The sequence below is a fragment of the Sorghum bicolor genome, unplaced genomic scaffold (genome assembly GCF_000003195.3).
Source record: "Sorghum bicolor cultivar BTx623 unplaced genomic scaffold, Sorghum_bicolor_NCBIv3 super_31, whole genome shotgun sequence".
Classification (NCBI taxonomy): domain Eukaryota; kingdom Viridiplantae; phylum Streptophyta; class Magnoliopsida; order Poales; family Poaceae; genus Sorghum; species Sorghum bicolor.
In genome coordinates this window covers 55042-60277 of record NW_018396407.1, presented here as the reverse complement: position 1 = coordinate 60277, position 5236 = coordinate 55042, and the positions used below count along the sequence as shown (strand labels likewise).

Below are 5236 nucleotides of genomic sequence, written 5' to 3'. Positions count from 1 at the left end.
ATGGCGCCTCCTCCTCTCCTCCTCTCTCCCTCACGGAAGCACCAGAGAAGCAGTCCTCATCCTCTTCCTTTCCACCTCCATGGGCGCCCCCTTCTCTTCCCTACCTTTCTCTCCTTCTCCATCAAAATAGAGTGCCTCGGTGATTAGAACTGAATTCATCCTCTTGTTTTCCTTCCCAAGAACACAGCAAGGATTTGGGAGAGATCATTGCTGTTGTTCCTTTGCTGTAACAGGAGTGATGATCATCCTGCTGCGATAGAAGCCACTCCGATCAGCAGCAATGCGAGTCGATTGTCCTGCCATATCATGTCGTCATCGCCACCGTTCTTGTACAGCATGTGGTGAGGTCGCCCCTCCCTCTTCCATCTTTGATCTTGCTGCACCTCCCTCGCTCATCCATCTCCTTGATCACTGGTTTGGTGCAGATCATCTCGAAGGTTGAATTATCTATGTCGTCTCTATGAACGTGCTGCTAGCATCGATCCCAGTGGCCACGTTGACGCTGCCGCTGGCTCTCAACAAACAGCAAGGTCGACCCTCTCTCTCTATGTGTGATTCATATCAGCCCTGTCTTGATCTTCTCTCATCACAGGACTTTGAGGATGCACTCATGATCATCTTCGGCGCCAAGATGTAGCCGTAGTACCCCTGCTGTTACACATAAGCAGCAGCCCTGCATTTACCTTTCATTGTCACTGCCACTGATAGTTTCCTCCTTGCCACCATGAAAGTCCAATGTGAGCAATCAACATCCTTTGTATCTTATATGTTGATCCTAATTGCAATACACGCACCCTAGTTCATATATGATAGAATTCCGGCAAAGTATCACTGCAATTATGTTGCTGTCCTTTTTGGACAGCAGTGCTGCTGCCGGTTACCGTTCACATTCCCAGTGATCCATGCCTCTAGTCATCAAACCTTTTGATCATGATATAGATCTTGATGTTTTACACACCTCTACAAATCAGTTTGGTCATAGGAGCCATGGTGCCGGAGTTATTGATATCGTTGTGCTTGCTGCTCCTGCATCTATGCAGCAGCACCCTTGCTGATTGGCATGCATATTCTGGGCAATCCACAAATCCATTTGACAATCCCTTGGATCCACAAATGTATCATATATTTGCCCACGTCTCTGTAAATTTTTATGGCCATAGAATCTAAGATGAAAGGGATATTCACTTCTTCTTATGCTCACTGTCCCTGCTGCCCTGCAGCAGCATTCCTGCCGGTTGGCATGCATGTTCCCATTATTCCCTCGCTCCGCTGACCATGTTGTTCGACCACAGCGTGTTTTATATCCTTGCACACACACCTAAGAAATTTCATGGCAATAGGATTCAAGATAAAAGAGATATCATTTTTCTTGTGCTCGCTGTCTTTGCTGCCCTACAGCCGTGCTGCAGCCAATTGGCGAGTACGTTCCTGAAAATCCACTACTACGTTTGTCAAATCCTTTTACCCACTTGTGTATCATGAACTCGCATATACCTCTGTAAGTTGGCTTGTCTATAAGTGCCATAATGGCCGAGATATCGAGGCCGTGGCAACTGCTACTCCTGCTGTCCAGAAATCAGCCATGTCCACCATCCTATGTTTGCGTTTTCTGGCTAACAGATGGCCAAACCACCATTCCCGTTTACTAGAACATAACTCATACGGTCTGTAGAGACCCCACGACATGGATTGCTAATATGTGCTGATAAGAGTATACCATCAGTGATCATAAAGGTTGCTGTCCGCTGTCGTGCACAACCTACGTGCACCGGTGTCTCGCGATGTTACCCTTTTATGTAGCATTCACACTGCTGCAGCCACTTGTCTAAATATGTTCCAAAGTATCCATTTCACCAATCCAAATGATCATCATCATATCCTACAGTAGTTTGCCAAACCTGCACTATAAGGTTCATCTTCACGTTTCGCCTTGTATCCATCATCTTCTCGTTGTTGGCAAATTCGATCCTAACCAACCACCACCATTGTTTTTAGGTCTTCATGTTCTATGTGAAGAAATAAATACTCTTGTTAGTATCTTACCATACCATCTCACTATTGTGTAGCCCTTGCCATGTATATGTTCCATCTCATCAGGCTCTCATAGGCATCTCTTGTTACCTAGCTCTTGAATTTTCATATGCTTACTTCATCCTTCACAATGTCTATTCTATTCCTATCATTTACCAAACCTTCCAACTTCTACCTTTGAACTTTCATTGTCTTTTAAACCATAGTTCCGTTTAGTTGTTTATGCGCTCAAATGCTCATAGTTGCATGCCTTGTGTGTTTAAAATCTTAAAGTCTTGTTTTATAATGCTTGATGTATTGTTTTTAGGTTTCTTTTATGGTGCTTGTGCTGGTTGTTGTGATCTATAAAAGAGGAGATATGCGAGGATGATTCAGAAGGAAAGTTGGACAAGTTTGAGCACTAGTTGAGGCAAGTGTAACATGAGTTCCCTTGTTACCTAATAACTATTTAATCACCTCTTCATGTGCATGTGTCTAATATGATAAACCCCTAAGGACTTTATCTATAACTATTGTATCTTGTATCCTTGTTTTCCCTGGGGTTATGCATATGGGTAGTTTGCTTAGTCTGCAATCACCAAACTGTATAATATTAATATTGATTAATGATTATGGAATCAATATTATAATGATGCTTTCTAGCAACATGGATTTCAGGGGGCTAGAGCACTGGGCGTTTTTGGGTGCTCTAGTCTGCCCTCCGTAAGGACTAAATCTTAAAGCGGCAACCCAGGACTTACAGTACAACCATGAGAATCACATGGCTCTGATCTTAATCAAGTATCTAGTACGTCTCTAGCTTGTTAGTGGTTACCAAAAGGCGCAAGAGGGGGGTGCCTCGTGGTGTATAGTTTTGCTCCTACCTTGGTGCGTACAGTGCCGCGACCACATGTGCCCCTTGGAGGAGGTCTCTATGCACACTTGCCACTGAAACCTCGCGGCCACTAACTAGTTAGGGTGTCTAGTGAAAGGTTACGTAGTGATCCCTGCCGACTTACCTTAGAAGTGAGTCAAGAGGTTGGCTCCCTCGGGCAAAGGGCAATCACGACTCATGGGTAAAGATGTACATACTCTGCAGAGTTATAAAAACTGATATATCAGCCGTGCTCTCGGTCAAGAGCGACCTGGATCCTTTTCGAGATAGACGGTTCAATGGGTGGTTTGGGTTGATGATTAATTTTGATGATAATTATACTTATCACCTTGGGAGTTTAAGCATAACCTAGCAACATAGGTCTAATAATAAAATATGACCAACTAAAAATGCTTATCGCAGTCAAACCAAGTCAAGCCTTTTGAGCCTTGCATCCCCTCATGTTATACTTGTTGAGTATGGTGCGCTCACACTTGCTTTACATTCAACAATCAAAAATCCCGGATGGGTACCAGATGGTGATACAAAGGCGGAGTTCCCTGAGATGTTCCAGGAGTACTAGGCGAGTGTACCCCCAGTCAACCGTCCCTGTGGAAAATGGAGACCCAAAGTGAAGATTAGAATTAGTTTCCGCTATGCTTTGTAATAGATGTAAGCCATGTTGTAACTATGTTCCAATATATAATAAAGCATTGTTCTTGATATTCTCCATATTTGTCGCTATATGTGTCGTGTGGACATCCTGGGCACACATATAGTTAGCGCTTGGTCTTCTTTGGAAAACCGCATGCGACAACCTAGGAGTACCAATAGGTGCTTCCAAAATGGTTTCTTAGACTTTGGTGCATTGGGCACAAACCGTGCACATATCTTGCACCAAAACTAATACTGTCTCTAAGCACACCAAAGCGAGATTCCATATGACACATGTCATCAAGGAGTTCTATCGGGTGTGTCCAAATTAATTTCTAAGCATATGGCACGTTCCATGCAGACCGTGCATCTATCTTGCATCAAGATTAGCACTATCTCCTAATAGACCAAACCGAGCTTTCACTTGAGCATTTTACCTAGGAGTATCATCGGGTGCGTCCAAAATGGTTTCTTAGCCTATGCTGCATTGTGTGCAAACCTTGCAGCTATCTTGCACCGAAACAAACACTATCTCCAAACAGACCGAAGCAAGATTTCGTATGACACACGTCATCTAGGAGTTCCATCATGTGCGTCCAGATTGATTTCCAAGCATTTGGTATGTTCCATGCAAATCGTGCACCTATCTTGCATCAAGATTAGCACTATCTCCAAACAGATCGAACCGAGCATCAACTTGAGCCCCTTCACCTAGGAGTACCAACAAGAGCGTCCAAAATGGTTTTTTAGACTATGGTGTATTAGGTTCAAACTGTGCAACTATCTTGCACTGAAACTAACAATGTCTCCAAATGGACCAAAGCGAGACTCCATATGACACACGTCATCAAGGAGTTCCATCGGGTGAATCCAAATTGATTTACAAGCATATGGCATGTTCCATGCAAACCATGCACCTAGCTTGCATAAGGATTAGCACTATCTCCAAACTGGCCGAACCATGCTTCCACTTGAGCCTCTTCACCCAGGAGTACCAAATATTGCATCCAAAATGGTTTCTTAGACTATGGTGCATTTGGCGAAAACTGTGCACCTATCTTTCACTAAAACTTACAATGTCTACAAAGAGACCAATGTAAGATTCCATATGACACACATCATCTAGGAGTTCCATTGGGTGCGTCCAAATTGATTTCTAAGCATATGGTATGTTCCTTGCAAATCATGCACCTATCTTGCATCAAGATTAGCACTATCTCCAAACAGATCAAACCGAGCTTCCACTTGAGCCTCTTCACCGAAGTACCAACAGGTGCTTCCATAATGGTTTCTTAGACTATGGTGCATTAGGCACAAACCATGCACATATCTTGCACCGAAACTAACACTATTTCTAAACAGACTAAAGCGAGATTCCATATGACACACGTCATCAAGGAGTTCCATCGGGTGCATCCAAATTGATTTGTAAGCATATGGTATGTTCCATGCAAACTGTGCACCTATCTTGCATTAAGATTAGCACTATCTCCAAACAGATCGAACCGAGCTTCCACTTGAGCCTCTTCATCTAGGAGTACAAATTGGTGCGTCAATAATGGTTTCTTAGACTATGGTGCATTAGGCACAAACTATGCACCTATCTTGCACCGAAACTAACATTGTCTCCAAACAGACCGAAGCAAAATTCCATATGACACACGTCATCTAGGAGTTCCATTGGGTGCGTCTAAATTG

The 5236-nt window shown here is 43.5% G+C and overlaps 1 long non-coding RNA gene across 3 annotated transcripts; it reads left to right on the top strand.

Annotated features, from left to right (window-relative positions):
• Positions 1-244: 244 nt before the first annotated feature.
• LOC110431502 lies at positions 245-2587 on the top strand. 3 transcript variants are annotated; one of them, XR_002448951.1, is made up of 3 exons: positions 245-341; positions 426-737; positions 2339-2587. It is a non-coding gene; the product is annotated as an uncharacterized LOC110431502 (long non-coding RNA). The 3 variants fall into 3 exon arrangements; XR_002448950.1 differs by lacking the exon at positions 2339-2587 and having other exon boundaries at positions 426-530; positions 593-1358; XR_002448949.1 differs by lacking the exon at positions 2339-2587 and having other exon boundaries at positions 426-1358.
• Positions 2588-5236: the final 2649 nt, after the last annotated feature.